Source organism: Corvus kubaryi, unplaced genomic scaffold, assembly GCF_017639235.1.
Source record: "Corvus kubaryi isolate FWS band 111438036 unplaced genomic scaffold, C.kubaryi_AGA036_p1.0 37300, whole genome shotgun sequence".
NCBI classification, from domain to species: domain Eukaryota; kingdom Metazoa; phylum Chordata; class Aves; order Passeriformes; family Corvidae; genus Corvus; species Corvus kubaryi.
The window spans coordinates 10,914,663-10,935,758 of NW_024581093.1; the positions used below are offsets into that span (position 1 = coordinate 10,914,663).

The 21,096-nt window shown below is 37.1% G+C and overlaps 1 long non-coding RNA gene across 2 annotated transcripts in view; it reads left to right on the forward strand.

Moving 5' to 3' along the window:
* Positions 1 to 21,096, forward strand: part of LOC121664299 — a 193,062-nt gene that overhangs the window by 91,921 nt on the left and 80,045 nt on the right. For both annotated transcript variants that reach the window (XR_006015947.1, XR_006015948.1), the window contains exon 3: positions 12,332 to 12,443. This is a non-coding gene — a long non-coding RNA (uncharacterized LOC121664299). The remainder of the gene's footprint in view (positions 1 to 12,331; positions 12,444 to 21,096) is intronic.

A 21,096-nucleotide genomic window follows, 5' to 3' on the forward strand; every position in this document is an offset into this window, starting at 1 on the left:
TTTTTATATGAACTCCTATAACAACAATGCCCCTACCTTTCTTGTCCAGTAATTCTGCCAAAAATGATATGTTTATTTGGAAACAGTAAAGTATGTCTGACATTTTTAAGACACAGCAATGGGGGGAATTTTGCAAAAGTGAAGGGGGTGAAAAGGAATTTTTATCCCGCTAAAGAAGCAACACAATCACAAGATATCTGAGTTTTATAAATCTCCTGGATTGAGGTAACATATGCTGCTCATTTTTTGGTATTTTCATTGAATCTAAAAGTTAGGACTTGGAATATACCAGAGCACTTCAGTAACACAATGATTGTTCAGTGTTGGGTCCAGCTTGAACTGTTCATCTGGAAAGTTTTAGCTGAAACCATCATAATTAATTAGAAATGGTTTAACTAGTTCAGAAAAAAAATAATTGTAGGGCTTCCCCTTACCCTGGGTAGAGGCCTGTATGATCTCCTCTCCAAAAATGAAATAATCCTATTGGTGCCAACCTCATTCTGCTCTCAACTCTCAAGCTCAAGTGGGCTCGCACTGTAAGGCATCCTAGTCTGGATTGTTGCATACCTCGGAATCTTTACAGTGGTGATTTATTTCAGCATATTCGGATCCATAATCAGACTTTCAAAATCTGGGGTGTTCAACTGGGACAAATTGTCTTCAGTTGTTATTCAAAGGCAGCATGAGACAGGGAATGCAAATGAGCAAAAAATAGCCATGGTAAAATGAAGAAGAGAAGATGGTATGGAAATAAAATAGGACTTGTTGATGGCATTTTTTTTTCCTTCCAGCAAAACCTAATAACTTGTAACAGAAAACAGCTCAGTGCAGGAAGGGACAGGCAGGTTTCAATAGAAAACACCAGATTTTTGGTCTACCACTACTTCGAATACAGATGAGCACAGGATTTAACAAGAAACCGTTGGTTGTAGTTTCAGTTGGTAAAATCAAATTTAGAGGCGGGTTGATTCCTCAAACCATTTACCTGTGTTCTTTCCAAGATCAGTGCAGAAGCTGGATTTTACCTGTGTTCTTTCCAAGATCAGTGCAGAAGCTGGATTAAATCATTTTACTGGGGCTCAGTGGGTCTACCTCTCTTTTCAACTTTTTATAAGAGAAAAAATCATATTTATTAGTTGAAAAAAAATATTGTCAGGTTAAAATCAGCAGTAGTATGTCTGCCACTATTTATTAATTAGTAAAATTAGGTAAATTAATTAAAATCTAGCTTAATAGTGGAGTCTTCACAAAATGTAAAGCTTATAATGAAAAGCTTGACAATTTGTATGCAGGAAATTATTGTTCTGACTGTGACATTCTGAATTTCCATTTTGCTGGTATTCACTCAGCACTGCATAAACAGAGAACTCTGGCTTTAAATGTAGGTATTGCTAATCAGATCTGCACCCCAGTGGTTAGGTTAGATATGTCCTGTGATATTACTTGTGTCCCTTGATTTAAAAAATTATATAATTACACCTCTTTGAAACTTCTCTGTGCTAAATGTCAATTTTACATTTTACAGTTCTCAATTTTTACATTGTTGACTGATTTATGTAGTGTTTCTAGTAAAACTCTAGATGTAGAACATTTCACTTACATTACCAGCAAACACTGTATAATTTTTTTTTGCAAGTATTTGCTTTTTGCAGTGACAAATCATTGGCAATACAAGGACTACAATCCCTGTATTTCTAGAAAACATTTGAGAATTTTCAAAATGATTGTAAGACATTTCATGAAATGAAAAGAATGAAAAGACCTTTAGATATAATTTACATTCCCAAGGTTTTTTCTTGCCAGAAATATTCTTTTTGTAGGAGTACACAAGTAATTTTTAAAAATTTGAGGCAAGAAATAAAAGCCTATGTTAGGTTATTATTGCGATAATAACCAAATAGGTGAAGTTCAAAATCTAAGTGCCTGAGATGGTTAAAAAATTTTAAATTCCTCATTTGAATGGGATACCATGAAATATCTGTGTCTGGTATGCATACTGAGATCAGAAGATAACTTCTAAAAATAAAAATAAATGTAAAAATATATCCTTTTTGCCCATTGTGGACATTTGAAAAGCCACAGGCCATTCAAATTGTGCTGTGAATAGACCATTCTCCAGTGTAAGAAGAACGGGTTCTTCCCAGGATTCAAATAAAATATTTTTCATCTTCACTGTGAAGAGCTTTTTCCTCTGCTTTTCTTTATGGGAATAAAAGGCCTTTCTGTTCTTTCAGTTGAGTGACCTCTGCCTTTTAGGGGGAAATGAAGTTTCTGCTCCACTCACCCATCACCACCACCCAGAAATCTTTAGCTTCTGTGCCTGAGCCAGGTGAACAATTGGTACAATTGGGGATGGGAAGGAAGGAAAGAGAAGTATGTGAGCACACATTCATACTTTTTCCACCAAAGAAGGCAGGAAGATTCGTGACCACAAGAAAAAGAACTTAAAGCACCTCTGAGGTAGAAATGGGTAGATTTTGTGGCACAGTAATGTGATTGAGATTTAATTGGAAAGCTTACTGTTAAATGGCTCAGGCAGGTTTGCAGTTGCCAAAAGAATACCCTTTATACATTCAGATATGCAATACCCAGTCTGCAGCATCAGTCACAGTCCATTTAGGTGATTTGGTACACTGCAGTTTGTTAGAATATCACTAAATTGTCTCAGCAACTCCTAGAATAGAGGTTTGGGATTTTATTGAATTTATTATGTTTTCAAATAGCATTCATTAGGTATTCTTCAAGCTATTCTGGACATATGTTGGGCTTGAATCTTGAAACTGAACATATGAGGATCTAGGGTGTTCTTAAGCACAAAGTCATCCTGGACAAAATCTAGCCCAGCTTGTTGTGATTTGTTGGCAGTTGGAGATTTAAGGACTGAGACCATCGTCGTGGTACACTAACATTGTCCCTGGCAATAGGTGGGAATAAACAGATTTAAAAGGGCACAGTTTTGACAATACTTATATAAAAAATTATTCCTTCATCCCTAACAAATTCTTTAGTGTTAGTTTGCAGATGTATCACGTCTCTCATGTAGTCTATGAATTTCAGTTATTGTCATTATGGATCTGGCATCCTTCCTAAGTATTGTATATTGCGTATTGTACATTAGGAAGTTTTAAGTTGCATATGCACCTTTTAAAATCTGCAGATATATTACACCTATCCTTTTAAAAATTGACTAATGATTGACTTTAGGCAGTGGTGTTCCTGTAATCTGTGTGTATTATTTAAATTGAATGAAATTATTTTCATTTTGTAAAGTAATAAGTAAATTAAGGGGAAAGTCTTTGTAGGCTGCTGTTTTTATTATGTCCTAATCTTAAGTAGAAAGAAAGCCAAGCCAACTAGTTGTTCTTGCTTTTATTAAAGTTCCTGTTGGCAGCGCACTGATGGGACACATTAATCTTAGTATTAATGCTGAGGAAAAGGGGCTTAGAAGCCTAGGATGAATAAATCATTCCAGAGCCCATTTGGATCTGTTGGCACCTACCCTGCTATGTTGTTGCTGGATAGAAAGGCTTCTCTAAGTGTTAAAGGGTTGGATAGCACAGTTGGCTTATTGCAGACTGGCCCTCAGTAATCTGTGAGTGGTCTGAGTGGGGGTAGCAAGCACCAGGGCAGGGTGGTTTGAGCATGACAAGCCTGTGGGCTGGCACTGAGAAAAGTAAAGGCACATTTTCTTCCATCCCCAGTAATCTGTGTAGTTTTTGTCACTGAGAGTGGTGCTACTGATGCTTCCAGTCTCGCTCTGAGGTATTTGTTGGCACTAGAGAGGAAGAGTAGCTGAAATGTTTCCTGTTTGTGTTACTTACGTCCATCTCCAATCACTTCATTAAAATTTTTGGACCCTCAGGGATGATTCATTTATTTTGCAATTTAAAAGCCACATTATCCATTTATCTTTCCCTTGAAGACTCTCTGAACATGCAGAAAGGTAAAATCATCAGACTCCAAGAGTAACTCTTTGCTTCAGTTCCTTCCTATCTTGCTCTTTTCTGGGCAGCTTTTGGGGTTTTTTTTCAGTCCCTTTGTTTCTGCAACATGCTCATCTATTTGTGGTTGGCTCAGAAGCCCCTCACTGCTCTGTTTCACAAAACTGCCCTGCTCTCAAGACTCTCCTTCATAACACAGCCTCAGAAATGGGTTTTGGCTACCAGTCTTTTTGGCCCCTTCCAGATTCAATTCAGATGCAGTTCTGCACATCTTCAGTGTAGGATGCAACTAATATGTGTCTCCATGAGGTTTCTGGGATGGCCAAGGTGAAGGAGCTCAAGGAAAGAGGGAATGAGCAGTGCTAGACAGCACTGCTGTGGTACTGGACGGTTCACAGCCTTTTCACCACCCCGCTCCTGGTGCCAATAAATCAGTGACTGCTGTGATGTGTTTTCACTGGCCCCAGGTGGGCTCTTCTGTCCTCTGGAGCATTCTATGCACTTAAAAATTAATGGGGTGGGATTGGTCTCTGGGTGACTTTTCCAAGTTTCTCAGAGCTTTCATTGCTGTTCCATGAAACAGTGGCTGCAGACACCAGAGGAAGGTTGGCATGCAGCAGTAGCTACACATTTTCAGCGGCAGTCAGTGAACAATTGCATGCTACAATTCACACTGTCTTCTCTGGTCTGTTCTTCAACTGATGAAGCACCTATTATTAGCCAGGCAATAATCAAATATTTGAAATAGTCATATAAAAGAAGATTTGGAGAATAGTGCATGCTACCATCTATTAGGCATTTCACACCTTCAAGGGATGCACTGAAGTGTAGAAATTCAAGCTATATCACTGTATTTTTACCTGACACAATTGCTGTTGAGACAGCTCTATTTTCTCAGTGTATTTTATTCATAAAACAATCTCATTTTATAAGCACAGATCATCTTTAATGCAATGAATGTAATGTACAACAATTATTTTGGTTAACTTTTAGTTGTTAGCACAAATCACAGTTAAAGTAACATTAAGAAAGAAGGAAGATGGAAAACAGCATGAAATGTCTCAATACATTTTATTTTCAATGAAATAATAGAATATCACTTTACCAGGTCTAACATAAATGGAAGCATTTGAAGGCTATCAACCTGTACATGTGATGTAATAGATAGAAACATACTATTTCAAGTCAGCTGGTTGTCAGTGGACTTGGGAAGGAAGCTTTTCATTTACATGTGGTCCTTGTAAAGCTGCTGGTTAGCAACAGTTTACAATTTAAAAACTCAAGCAATGAGCAGTTACAATGTGGTAATGTAACACCAGAAACAGAAGAGAGAGGACAAGAGTCACTTGGTCTTTTTTCAGAATGTGATTTTCCCAAGAAAGTAATAATAATTTAGCTCATTTCTTAAGGAGGGGAACAAATCCCTGTGTCTATATTGATACAGCATCTTATTCCCTTTCTACTTCCTGTCTTCTCCCACTGTCTCTGGCCCAGAGCTGTGCTAAGTACAATGGCTTGTGCAGTGACCTAATTCTGGTCTCAATTTGTACAGCACAGTTGGTGAATAATATCTACTTTTGTTCAAAAGCCTCCAAATTGAGTATATATTGAAATTACTGGTTGTAGAACAACAGTGACTCAAACTTTTGATGTTAAAAAAGAGAATCTGTAGTTCTGAATTGATTTGCAAGTAAATGTTATTATAATAAAAAATCATCTTCTGAATTCCTCACTTTTCTTCTGCATTTTCACAATAGGGTCCTTCCAAAATGCCAGGGAATGTTCATGCCTGCAATGGTCTCATCACATTGTGTCATGTCAGAGAAGGTTTGTGAGCCTGGGTCTCTATGGAAGGGCCAAGTCTTAATGCAGGCACCTTTTATCTTAGAAGAATGGGATCTCTAATGCTTGGTTCCACTTGTTAACAATTGGAAAAGCAGAATCTGGACTAACTTGTAATAATAGTTATTATTAAATTGCATGGTGGGCCTGAGTCTAATTTTACTCTTATTTTATAGAGCCATTGACTTCGATGGACTTGCTCCAAAATTTTCATTGGCATAATAGTGAGCAGAATTAGGCCCAATAACTGTCATGTAAAACAAAGTCATTCCATCTTGTAAACCATATAGCAGGTTACATGGTAGTTAAGTGTGGGCCAAAAACATTAATCTTTCAGATGATGTGTTTAATGGCAGCCTTGGATGCTTGCAGTCAATTAAAATTTCCTGGCACATTTTCATAGGACAAGGAACGTTTGTTACTAATCATGTCCAAAAGAAATTCTAGCTGGTGTAATTGTATTTTACTTAGCTAAAATTGCCTTTGTGCTTATAGTTAGGTTGTTATTCTTCTCTCTATCTTTTAAAAAACCCTCACAATTTTGCAGTTATTTTGGTGCAGATGGTAGCTGTGCTATCACCCAGGAGCAGCATAAAGTAGAGTTTCTCTTACTCTGTGCTGTGGAACTGCAAAGTGTCTTTAAAGTCGAGAATTGGGAGGGGGGAAGGAAGTGTCAAGGTTGCTGTTTTAATATTTAGGGACAGATTCTCAGCTAATATAAATTACCACAGATGGGTTGAAACATCATAATTGATCTGCTTTTATCTCTTAAAATAATGAACATTTTAATTGGCCATGCCGCTTTGGTTTTATTACTCCTACCTATAAAATACAATATTTTATGACACTTTGATCCAAAAAAAAAAAAAAATAAAAAAAAATAAAACAACATACAGGGTATTACACTTTTTCTTGTTCTTTCTCCTTGTGTAAATCCTGAACTTGGCTTAAAGTGACTATGAAACACTTCAGATCAGCTACCATAGCAATAAATATTCTTTGAAAGTACCTGTATTTCTGCCCATTTCTTTGGGCAATCAAATCTTCACTTTGTTTAACGCTCATCAAAGATAATGTGAATTTTCCCAGCCATTTGGAAGATGGGGCAGTGTTACTATTCTAAGGAATTTATGCCAGATTAAAAATCTCTCCTAAGAAGATGCCCCATATGAGCTTCCAATGGATACATGGAGACCAATTGTTCCTTGCGTGCTCTGTGGGAAAACCTAGCAAACTGTGGATGTGAGAGATCAGGGAAGAGTTTGGGAGTTAGATGTTGTGCTTTCCCTTAGAGCTACAGAGTGGCTCAAGAAAGTGTGGTCCTCTTCCTCTTAATAAGTTATATATTACTTTTATATCATTTTTACTTCACTCTATCTCCCAAAATGGCATGTGCAGGGAGGGAGCAGTGGTGTTTTTGTCTTTGAGCAGCTGATCAGTTTTATGAGAATATGTTGGGAATATGAGTCGAAGTGTTCCAACAACCTCCAGATGCATCCACAGACAGATATCTTCATTGCACTCTATTAAACAACAAAAAAAGCCAACCCAGAAACTGATATTGCTGGTACTGAAGTCTGGTGGTGATCTAAAACATTGTGCACATGTTCATAGGCATTGGAAAAAGCCAAAGGTGCATGTGAGGCAATAGCTGCATATTTTAGTTAAATATATCAGGAAGCAAAAGTGCTTGTGACCAAGCCAGAAAATTGAATGCAAATAGTGGTTTGGGCTTACCAGCTACAGGTCTCCTAACCTGAAATATTATATTTTTGGATTTCAGTTTCACAATACTATATACTTGGCTTCTCCAGTTCAAGTCCATAACAAATTATTTGCATGCTGTGCTGGGATTTAAAAAAAAAAGTAAAAGTTGAGAAACAGCTGCTGTTGGCTCTTTAGTTTGACTTCAATTTATTCTCAAACTCAGCCAACAAACACAGTCCTCCTACACTTGTAGAGCTTCTGGTTTTTCTTGGCCCATACAGCCCTTTGTCCTCTGGCAAAATTTCACTGGAAACTTCATGCAAGTACTGTTTGATCTTTACCAACTCATCTCAAGGAGGAGGACTCATGTTTTAGCTTCTTTTCCCTCTCTGTAGTGGGGAAAAGCGAAAGGTAGAAATTTTATGTGAGGAAACAACACAAGAGTTCTTGGACAGCTGTGACTGTGGGCTTTCCATTTGTTCTTCAGTGAGGTATTTACCAGGATAACCAGTGACTGTAATAAACGTAATGAGGTCTTACTGTATTTTCTTTCTGTATTTTGTGTGCAGTTTACCCAACACTCTTACTGTCTCCAGAGTGAGAGGACTCTGAAAACCTCCTCTTTCAATTCATTGTCTTATACAAATAGGAATCAGTGCACATCTCTGCAGGAAGCAAACCTAGGGAACTATGACACTTAGTTTTTGATCACTGCCACCCTTGCTGAACAAATTACGCTCATGTGCGATCAAATATTCTTTTACTCTTTGGAAATTTGAATCAAACTCTGGCTCCAGAATGGTTCTGAGACTAAGGAATAGAGGAAATGAATGAAAAAAATTTAAAAGGCCAAAAAGATAGGAAGTATTGATGCAGAAACAAACACTAGTGTCTCTGACATAAAGATTAGCAATGAGACATGTCCTGCCGCTTCTCAGATATACACAATCACCTACCCAGTTTCTGCCTGGAGTCATAACTGTGTGAAGTAGAAAGCAGTAGTTTTGCATGTTTGGCTGATGGTTTCCCTCTTTGCCTTCCTTCTTTTCCTCCTTCACACTTTGACAACAAATTTCAATTGGCTGCAAGACTTCAGGACACATTCTTCTGCCGGTATTCAACTGATCCATAAATACCTACTTTCATTTGCCTCCACAGCACCCTTCTGGTCTCACTATTCTGACTTCTGCTGCTTGCTCATGCTGAAGTTTTGGACGTGCCAGATTAATTATCCCTTAATCAGAGGAATCTGCAAGTCTAGTCAACCTTTTTTTTTTCTGATACCAAGGTGGCAGAGATATTAAACAGCAGTGTCCAGGAAGAGAAGACGAATAGCTTGGAATAGCTGTGGAATTTGTTAATAGGAGCATGAGAGAGTGAAGAGTTCATGCTGAAAGGGGCTGTGGTAACATAACAGTTTACCCACACAGAAACAACATAAAAAATGGTTTAAATATCTTTAGTAGTAAAATCAGGATGCTGTCATGAATCATATTTTCTAAAATATGAGATAATGGTACAACACAGGAACATTCAAAAACCTACTATTAATTATTAATACAAATGAATAAATACACAGTGAGTTCTAATTGCCAGCTCTATTCTGAATTCATCTTTGTTTAAGGTTTAGAAGGGTCTGACTCAGACACAAACTCATCCTGTTAGTAATTCAAGCTATTTTTAATAGTGCAAACTGAGTTCCTTTAAAAGATTGTTTTAAAGTTCTCTTTGATTTCAGATATCTTCATGTATCACACTAGATATGTATCCCAGATATCTGAGCTGTGTGGGAAAGGAGCATGCTCTAACTTACACAGTGTTTTGGAAAGGCAACCTGAAACAGGAGATGTTTAGATAGTACAGTGGCAACCAAAGGAGTGTGGGGAGCCAGCTAGGCAGAAGTACTCTTTAGTTCAGTGGCTGGGCTTAAAATGAAAAGTTGTCAATTTTCTGTTTTAGAAAGGAAAAAAAGTTATTTGCTTTTTGTTCACATACTATGGGGAAATTGTCAAAAAAAACCCAAACAAAACCAAGCAAATGGAAACAACGGAAAAGCTTGTTATCCGGTATGCATTTTCAGATAAAATGCATTTCTCTTTAGACATCTCGGCAAAACAGGAATTGTTCCTATAAAGTAGTTTGGTCACTGAAGTTGTCTTTTTCCTAAAATATTTTTGTAAGCAAACTAATTTGGCAGTTTGGATTCATTTAGATTGGTGCACCTTTATTCATTTTTTAGTTTTGAGGAATAATCAGATCCTTACTTCTGAAATGCAGGAGAGAATCGTATGATTCTGAGTTTGGGCAATCCACTCCACAGAAGGACATCAAGCATGGTTTGTTCCTTTCATAAACAAGTTATTTGCTCTTGTATCATTGCTGATTCATTTGGACTATTAACAGGCTTTTTAAAACTATTAAAGCCTCACGACTCATCCTCAAAACTGCCTCTAGGCATCTTTGATTTATGTGGTCAGCATTTACTCCCTAAGGTCTTATCGACCTTGGCAGTGTTAGAAATCATATTTTCACATGCATGAATTGCCCTTGACTAATTTCTCCAGTACAGTTCGGGCATAAATAACGTTCCTTTAGCAGCTGTATTTTTTACTTCTCACTTGTTTATTTTTAAGAAACATGGTGTGAATGTGTGTATGGAATATACTGCAAAGTGAATCTCTATTAAGTTTGGTTAAGAATGCACATTATTGTTCTCCTTGAATATGTTAGTGCTAGATGGAAGGATTTTTAATTTTTTTTATTTCAAGTTCTTTTTTATCTAATTTCCCTTTCAGAATCATACAATTCACAGTGACTTTTGATGTTATTCTCCCCCATAGTAGTTAAACATTTCTAAGAACAGAGTGAAATTAATTTTCTCATTGTGATGTGGGACATGTACTCCACAATAGCCCTCCCTATTTGATTAGCAGACATAAAAAAGGTAAAGGTTTAGAAAGATTTGGAATTTGTGAAATTTGACTTCCAGTAAAAAGCGTGCCAGGGCCACAGACACATTGCAAGTGACTGCATCAGACAACAGGCCAGGAGAGGAATCCAAGAACGGAACTTCCCTTTCAGTACCTGAGCATCAAGAAAACATCTCACGCTGTGTAACTGAGTGGTTTCCAGACTAGGAGCGTGGAATTTGAGCACTACATGCATTTCCCACTTTTGTTGTAGATGTAGGATGTGGCCTGGCAAGCCAAGCAGCTTGGCATCCACAGGGAAAATGAAAAAAAAGGTTGGAAAGTAAAATTCCTCAGTCCAAATTCAAGCTCTACAGCTGAGCCATTATGCCCTGGTGTGTAAAGGAAATCACTGTATTGGAGAATGTGTTAACTGCCACGGCATTATAAAACTCCTGTGATTTGGGTACTTTCTGAAACATTTAACAGTGCTAGTAGAAAGCAGGTAACCCTTTAATTTACTTGATCAAGGTAAACCTTACATAAATGTAAATAAAAAGAGGATGGTAAGGTGAATTTAACAGCAAAGAGTTATTATTGAGTCATTCAGCTCTTTGAACAGGCCTTTTACCAGCCTGTTAGAAGTGTGATGAATAATTTGCTGGGTCTCTCATACAATGTTTGCAGCCATCTGTAGATACAGTGAATATTTCCTTAGTGATGCACCTACAAAAAACCTGGGTGAATGCACTACAAGATTGTCACAGTTCATAGAGCATTAGCTGAGGTACAACTCTGTGATGTGTTTTCTACACATAATTGTGGAGTAAAAACAGAACTTTTCCTTCTCACTTGCAGACAGATATTTTCAGTTCCCTTTACAATGTTCTCACCAGGAATTTTCCTAACCTTCAGCCAAAATTTTTTTGACAGCAGTATGAGTTCCATTGTCTAATTCTTGAATTGTGTTTGAGATGGAAACAATACCTTCATTTTCTGACACCGTTTTCAGAAAATGTGGCATCAGTCTCAGCATTACCTCGTGCTCTGTGACAGGGACTGGCAAAGGATGCACCTTCCAGTGCTATCTCCAGTGGCTCTCGCAGTGCTGCACTGCACTCTTGGAAGCAGCACTGCAGAGTATTTGGGCCTTGGTGACTTTGTGGTCTGGAACACAAAGTCATCAGAGTCACTTTCTCAGTGTGGTGACCTGGCACCTGTATAACACTGAAATTCCTCCAAGAGGTACAGAAGCCAAACTTAATGTTAATGACCTGAGTATTTCAAGCAGAAAAGAAATCCGTGAACTGTGAGCCCTGTTCAGCTTTCATATGAAGAATCCTCTTTTCCCATTCAAGATTTTTTTACAAAATATTGATGCCTTTTTCCCTAAGTGTTATCCTGTGGACTTTCTTCTGTATTCCTGTAATTTCTGCTGATAATCTTTCAGGTGTTTTACTTTGTAAAAAAAAAAAAAAAAAAAAGCCTTTTCTGTGACAGTCTAATACAAAGAGTAATCTAACAATGGGAGCCTGGAGGCAAAAGTCTCCTTGTGTTAAAATGATTGTTACAGAAATACAACTTTCTATGAAGATTGAAGCCCTAGTTCATGGGGTTGGAACCTTCAGCCTAAAGAGAAAAGTGTTCAGGCTAAGAAACAACCATTCTACTATGATTTTCCCTGCTAGTGCTGTACACTAAGTACATAGGTTTTGTTGTCCTTAAAGGCCTTAGCTTTACCTACCATATTATAAACTATCTCCTGTTTGTTATTCATGTTGAAGATTGCTGGAAACTCTTGAGAGTTTCTTGTATTGCCTGCAAAGTGCTGTCAGTGTGGCACACCTTTTGTTCTTTTTAGAAAAGCATAGGATAATAGCAAGTTGGCAGTGGATAATTTTCTAATTATATGGCATGTTCCCCATTTCACAGGCTCACTGGCAGTTTCAGAGTGACAAGAGGATAAATGATGCTGATCTTTCTCTATACAATGACACCTTTGAGGGCCTGACAGAAAGTTACAGTCAAATCCACATGCATTCAGGTAAGGATCTTATGTAACTTTTCTTTATGAAACCCTGATAGAATGAATGTTTTGGACAGAGTAAGCAGCTTTGCTTACTGTGCTTTATTGAGCAAAATATTTTTAAAACCAAGTTGTGAGCACCAGGTCAGGGTGAGAGCAGACATGGCTGCATCTCTATCTGAAAACAATTGCAATCATTGCATGGAAACAAAGCCTGAGGGAGGATGACCACTAGATATTTTCAGAGACATGAAGAATTATCTCACCTTAAATAGGTTGCCTCATCAGTTGTTTTGATTCAAGCTGATAATCTGTACTCTTTTCCTTCATTCTGTTGCTATGCCAGACGAATAATTTCTTATACTATTGTCATGGCAGACAAGGGAGCTTTTTCTCAATTTTTAATGTTATTTGGATTCACAGGATAATTACACAGACTTGCTTATATCCTCAGTGTTGGAGCTAATCTCATGTTGTTGTTATCACTGCCTATGTATATTACAAAGAATTCCAACAAAAATTGTTCAATATGGTTCAAGTACTATATCAGTCTCTATAGATTTGTCTTTGTCACCTTAAGATAAGAAAACATAAAATTATGAAAGTATTTGCAAAATGAAGCTATATAAAATCTTCACCATATTCTCTCTCTTCTATGTGATGTGTTGTGTGCTGCTTTACCTAGATTCTACCAGAGAGTTGGAGATACATACTATAGTTATAGACTACTGATTTGAGAATTGCTGTGGGCTCATTAAGTCATGGGAGTAATACCCTGATTAATAAACTATTTATTTGCAATTATTTTGGCTAATCCAGAATTTATGTGCTGCCAAAGCTAAACCAGAGTCTGGATTTTAAAAAAAGCAAGTTATCATGACTTAAGGAATAAAATTTCATCAGATCAAATTTTATAGTTTCATCTTCATCCTGTGAGTTGTACTAGGATGATGAATTTAGACGTCAACTTTTGGAAGTGACCTGGAGTATTCAGAAAGAGTAATTTATGTTTAATGGTACTGACTTTGCTACAGTCAACACAGAAAAGGAGCCAGGAGGGTTGAGGGAGCAGTTCCGAATGCAGACCTGAACTAAAAGATCTGAAACACTGTCCGGAGGGGACTGACTTCCCAAGGTTAAACTTAACCTTTATCTCATATTCAGAGGTTCTGAAGAATTTCTGAGCCTCTCATACAGAATCAGCACTGACAATACTCAGAACTTTGCAGAACCAAGTACAGCCTCAGATGGGCTTCTACAGATGAGACCATCTGAGAATTTCTAGTGACTAGAAATAAAAATTTCAACCTAAAAATGTCAAGAGAGCATATGTAGGATTTTTGGAAACACAGATATTTACAATAGCAGAGAGTTGAGGTAAGTGCTAGCTTTGATTATATGGAACTCTGGTGTTAGGGTGAGTTCTGTAGTTGTATACTTGGAGTCATACTGTTATTCATTTCTGTGCTCTGTCTAAGCATTCTTAACATACATATCCTCCTAGCCCAGGTAAGCACACAGAAGGATTGTCAAACTTTTTTACAAGTGGGAGGTCATTGCCTCAAGCTACTTAGGAAGTCATAAGATTCAAGAGACTTCCCTCTCCCATTCCATGCTCTAAATTACAGAACCATCTTTCCTTCCTCATTTTTTCTAGCTGTACAAAGTGATCCACAAAAACAATGTACTTGATTTCTCAGTGAAATAAATTTCATAGCTCTACAATAAAGGACATTTAACAGTCTTTCTACAGTTACACCTAATTACTCAGGCTCTTGAATATGCATTGCAGAAGTACCTGTGAATTCATCAGTCTCACTGCTCAGCTTTAATTGCTTTACTTTTTGTTGTTTGATTAATTTGTATTGTTGTAGCATTGATGTTTTCATTGTTCTACTTAAAATAATTGAACAATGAAACCTTAAAATTCTTTGCATGTTATGCTTGTAAATTTACACCTAAAACCCCTTGAATATGATGTTCCCAAGCCACCTAAAGAGGAGCAACTCACACATGCCAGTGCAAACATCATTCTATTGCAGTGTTTATCACAATAAAATAGTGGGTTTTTTCATTGAGCTATGTGTTCTGATCAAGATGCAGGAGAGCCTGGGGCTGTATTTGATCACAAGCTTCACACAATCTGACTGGGTCAATGAGTTTTTCCAGCCAATTTACACAATTTTCTGTGTGTGGACAAAATCCCTGGATTTCTCCTTAGTGTTTATCAAGGTAAGCTTCACAAAGTATTTCAGAAATCTCTCTTTTCCTTCCTTCCTGCCTGTCTGCCTTCTACTAATGTTGGACTGATGTACACTTCTGTACATCTATCTTAAGGTCAGCATGTTCACTACCATCATGTCATCTTGTGTTTAAACAGGGCAGGATTAGCTGGCCACATCTCTATCTGGGCTGCCCAGGGAGTCACGTGGAATCTTTGCTACACATAACTCCTCCCAGAGTGGGAATGCAGGCTATGCAGAATGGTTGCCACCCTGTCTGCAAACAGAACAGCAAAAGTTCTTCCAGTTGATGAAGTCAAGGTGCTACAATTAAGCTTCACAGCACAACGGACACTGCTGAAATGAATTTCACTTCTTAAACTCTTTCTTCTAGAAGTTCACCATCACAGCTCCTCATTAATCCCCCTTTATGCTCCTGGAGTGTAGTTTGAATTTAGAACTTTCTCGTGTTATACTTTTCCACGTTCCTGTGTTTCAGTAGTATTTTTTTTTTTTTTTAAGTACGTAACCTGGCCAGAATTTTTTGAAGTACTTGGCATTTTGGTACAGAACTATTAAATGTAATGAGGTTTGAAGTACAGTTTGGGAGGCACACCATGTTTGCAGGTCTGATTTGTACAGTTTGTCAATTATTTGTGCATCTGAAGTGAAGCAGTACTATGTGTAGAGGTTTTGTGGGACATGGGGCTGTATCATACCATATTTTCCCTTCCTATTTGAATAGTAGTTTTTTTATTTTTGATGTTTAGGTTGCAGAGTTTCTGAGCCTGAGCCCAAGTAAGGCTTTGCTGTGATGGTACTGGATTGAATGCAATTGAAAAGAAACAAATAGGGCTTAATTTGTTGGTAGTGCAGAAATCTGCTTAATCTTAGAGTCAATGCCTGAATGGTTCATATGAGAAAAGGGGAAGCAGTTAAATTCTTTATGGTGTCCATGAAAAGTGAAAGTGGATTGCTAGAGTCTAAACTTCTGTTCTTAATTTTGTCACTATTATATTGTAGGTAAAATTAGAGGAATTACTTAATGTGTACTAGAGATCACTGAAAATATTAAATGGACTTTTTAATTTTTATTTGTAGTTTCAAATACAATTAGAGAACAAGTATTTAAGGGTTAATGTTCATTCATTTGATACGTCCTATGCTGATAGATGGTGATGCATTTAATGAAAGATGGCAATGATCTGACTGGTGGAATGTTTGTGAGGTAGAGGACAGGTTAAGGTTTACACTTGTGCTCTTAACACTGTCCTTTCTTGCATCTTAAACTATTTAGTTTGGAACACTATGTTCTTCAAATGAGGTAAGAATTTCGTATGCTGTGCATCTTCTCTTAATACATCTGCTCTCTATACAAAGCAAGGTGGAAAAAAGCAACAAATAAAGCCATAGAAATTGTATCAGTAGCACTTAGTTTTACATCCCATTTAGTGCAAAGACAAAGCAAATCAGCCCATAACAGAATTAACCAAAAAGAAAATGAATGGATCTAGAGAAATGGTCTATCTAAAACACTAAGTGGGGTATAAATAAGAATTTCACTAGTTTTATAGGAGGATCTTAGAAACAATCCTTTCCCAAGGTAGAACTAAGTTATTAGGTATATTTCTCATTAATGTGTGGTATCCGTAACTGCGACACAAGTATTGGAAAGTTGGATAATGGTGACAGTGTTATCACCATTCTGCATTGGAAATAATAAATAATAAGGTCATTATTTCTTCATTTTTACCACCCTTCTTTGTGGTCACACTCTTCCTTGAAGATGTTTTGGAAAGGAGAAAAATAGTACTTTCTTTTATCTTGAATCATTTGGCCTGCAATAAGTTTTAACAAAAAGCAAAATAATGATAAAGAAAATATAATGGACTCTCAGCAGAATCAGCCTGTAAGAGGGATTTCACTGCATACCATACAGAACCTAAAGCAGGTTTCCATGTTTCCACCCAACAATTAGAGCATATTCAGCTCAATGGATCTTACAGTGTACAAGGTATAATCCAGGCATTTCATCCACACCTTCTGGAAGGAGCTACTGTTTGTGAAATGAGCTCACATATGAACAGCCACATTGGCAGAAGTGTGCTGGGAAATGCCACCACTGATCTGTGGAAGGTTTTGAAGATGACCATTTTAACAGGCAAATTTCTCACTTCTCACGTCCCGTCAGACTTGTGTTTGCAGCTAACTCAGGTTTGGTTGCCTTGCAGGTTTGCCCCAGCCTTCTTGGCTTTAAGAGCCATTCAGTTCTGTAAAAGTGTCTTGCTAAGTTATGCCAAGACAAATAGCAGCAGAACTGTGTCCATGCTAGGAAATTGCACCAGTGTAACTATAAACTGAGACAGTTAAATCAGCACTGTGTGTAGACATAAGTACTTCGCTGGATTTCAGTCAAAACGCTTTAAAAGTAATGTTAAATTTTGGTTTTGTGCCAGCTGTGGGCCAAACTGAACCACCTGTATTCATATTCTATGCTTAGCTGTAAGTACACTTCAAGTACATTCAAAATTTAAGACGAGAAAGTCCCACTGAAGTAATTTAAAACTTAAGGCTATGCATCTGCTTAACTTCTTTCCTGACTCAGGAGGGACTTAAGCATGTACTTAGATTTATATGCTAATATTTTCTGCTGAATAAGTACCATTATTTTTTAGAATGGCGATCAAGAAATTCTGATTTTGGATGTAATAGGAAAATTCCTAGATTCATTCAGCCAAAGATAATTGCTGTTTGGAGAGCTTTGCATGCTCATGGTAAGAAAAGTATGTTTATCCAAGAAAAAAAAAAACCCTCTTTAAATTAGTACAGCCTACAACACAAAATTATTTTTATTAACATGTATGCCGTAATGCTAGAAGTTGTTATATGTTTGACTCAACCCAATAATCACGCAATGTAAACGACAGCCAAACAAGAGCTTGAATTAATCTTTGCATTGCAAAGATTAATTAACCAGAAGGTTATTTCACACCATTCTTCAGGGCAAAACATATAATTTGCTCTAAGGTTACAGCCTCTTTACCTTGCCAGAGTACTTTAAAATAGTTTTGAAATTTCTTTTTGAGGAGCAAGGCAATAAATTATTCCCAAGGACATGTTAGGTAGTACAAATTCTGCCAGTAGAGCAACTTCCAATGTTATGAACTATACAGCTGACTCTTGTTGGGCCACAAGCCTTGCCAGGATTATCCATTTCAGTCAGTCCCACTAGAAGAGGATTCTGCATGCATGCACTCAGGTGAGCTTCACTGGCCAAACCGGTCCTCTCCCAAATCTGGGAGATTCCCATCCAGTGCCAGGCCCTCAGGAATGTTCCTTCTTTGTCTCATGTTTTGTGTTTGAATGATTCTGCTTGAGATGATAATTAAGCTTGTAGAATCTGTTTTATGACATACCATTAAATACTTTTTACTCTTGCCATATGATGCGCTATCTTTTCTGTGCAAAAAGGGTGTCCAACAGTCTTCAGAAGAGAGGGCTTTATGAAATCAGCTTCTTATCAAATCATTAGATTTCATGGTCCAAGCTCTTTGGTCTGCTCTTGGGAGTAATATTTGTGTTGTACCAAAGGAATTCATGTTACTGTATTTTTGTCTGTGTAGTCTGAATGCCTCAAAACTCACTTTTTAGGTGTGCTGGAATTTGATTCATGCTGCAGTGTGTGCTTACACAGATCTCTGAGATTTTCCCTTTTCTATACAAAAGGCAAAACAACTTTTCAATTTCTTTTTTCCTTTCCCACAGCTCTGTTCTTCACTGGGAACATGATAACATATTTAAGCAATGAACAAAGTGGCATTTTAACATTAATCCTTAATGTTATTGAAATGTTTAAACCTGTATATTTTTCACTGTCTCATACACCATTCTAATTTCTTTTACTCTTTTAAATTCAGACATAATTTAGAATGGAAAATTACATTTTAGAATTACACCTGCAGCATGTAGTATTAGTATGACTTTTTCATGTCATGACAGTGATGTTTCTACAATCTATACACATTGATTTAGGCTGATAATAAACAATTTGATTAGGCTCTATCTATAGGCTGTCATTTCAATCACTGTCACTGTTCCAATAGAGTGGAAGGCAGATAGCAGACACATATGGCAAGATTTCTCAAAATAAAAACTCTGGCCTGATTAGAGCCCTAGGTTCAGTGAATTGGACAAGACAGCTCAGCTGCCAGGTTATTAACTCCCTCAGAAAATACTCTGCCTTTTCCCCGGGGCCAGCCTGAATATTCTGATCTGGATCGATAAGCAATCTCCGGTGTGTACAAAATGCCAGCTAGAATCATTTGTCTCAGCGCAGTCTCCTTACAAAGGATAAAACACCTGCAGTATATGGCCTTCTCTCCCTCCTCCCCCACCTTCCCCTTTTTAACTAATGACCCACAAAGAAGGAAGAAGTAACTGAATCTGTTCCATCATCAGGAAGGCTCTCTCAGGTTTGTTTTAATGATCACAATGGCTACCTTTCAATCTTACAAAAATTATATCAGTCGTGGTTTCCCTGTGGCATGTTTATGTAAGTAATGTGAACCACAATGTAATGACAAGTGTACAGATGTCATTGTAAGAGGGCCCTTGGCAAGAAGATATCTCAGAATGTCAGAATTTTAATGAACCGTGGACTGCTGGTAGGGTTCTCTTTGGTGGTTGTCTTTTATATTTGTAATGTGTGCTGTGATCTGTTGCTTGGGCCTGAGATTTTTCAAGAGTGTTTAGCAACAAAGGATACTTTACAATTTCTTAGAACAGAATCATTGTTTTCCAGAGTGGTGGTGTTTTCCCAATCCATTACATATCTGTGGTTTTGTTTGTAGCAGTGCTGGATTGCAGCCATATAAATTGTACTTTCTTTAGATGCCAAAAAGGAATTTTTGTCTGAGTGAATTCAGAACCATTCAAAGCTTTTGGACTTTTTTTTCACATGTTGACCTATTAATAACTTGACTCAAATTAAAATCAAGTATCTGCAAGGCTTGAGAGAATCTGCAAACCTCCAAGTTTCTCTCCTTCATTGATTATTTATTACAGCTGGAGTCACAGGACAGAACCTGCTATTGCCTAACAAGTCTGTAGCTTCATATCTCCCATGCTGTCAAAAAAAAAAGCTGAATCTCCTCAGCAATCTATGTAGAATTTACTGAGCAAGTTCTGACACTAAATACCTGTTTCTGAGTATGGATGAAGAATAGAGGTCAGTTTTGACTTATTTTTCCTGGCTATAGAACTAGCTCCTCATCCAGCTGTTAATGACAGCATTGTTTGGACCTCAGTTTAGGTAACTGTTCACATCTGTATGCCTACAGAAAGCTTACCTTGAGTTAACATAAACTGAAGATCCATGCCTAGTTAAAAAATTAAGTGTTTTTTCTATGTCATATTTGATTATGACATCATAAAAAAGCATTTTGTGTTTGTATTGCCATCACTTGGAAAAGGAAGGCTTGCATTTACTCTCTGTCCTTCTTTGCTGCATGAAGTGCCTTGCCCTCATAATGTCACGAAATTAGAATATTGCCTTCCAGACAGCTCCCTTCACATTTGCTATCCAAAACTTCAGGAACTAAAGACGCTTTTAAAAAAGAACAATGTAAAGGAACAACTTTAGTGAATTGATTTCTCAATGTAGAAAACACATTTCCTATCGAGACACTTATTAGAATGTTTATCAGAGAAAATGCACACGGTTTATATGAAAAGCTGATGTTATGTTAATTCCCATTATTATATACAGATGATATTGAGGAAGATGGAACAAAGTGCCTTTAAACCAAAGCTGATGACTTTTTTTTTTCCTGTTTGTTACAGTTTTATTGTAGTGAAATATGTTCATTTTAGCAGTGGAAAACTGCCCTAAATAGACAGCATAAGAGCAATAAGATGTCACATTGCAGAGCACAATTTAAAAATGATGTGCTCTAGAAGTAAGGCTTTTAGACATTTTGGTTTATGTATTAAAAGTTCCCACAAATTTGATTGAGAATGAGCCTTTGATTGATATTTGCTGCAGTTATGCTGCATTAGACTCGATTTATCCACCACCTCTCATTGTTGCTATTGATTGATTTTTAAATTAGATGAAGGCAATCAGTAAATACCACCCAATCAAGTCCTAAAAACATACAGTAGATTAGACAATTTAAGGTAATCAATGAAAATATTCTGTGATTTGCTACCACTCAATTTTGACCATAAATTATGACCATAACTTGCAAGTTAGTAAGCCATAAAACAAGTGGATGTGACAAGAAAAACTATAAGAAATGAATTAAGGAGATGAAGAGGAACCACTAGTGTTATCATTTAATGAGACAAAATTACTCTTTATACATATCTGGCATTTCTAGTTGAGTCTTGCCAACAGCATTGGAGTACAAGAGCACTAACACTTCTCTTATTTTTCTAGGATTTTTGTT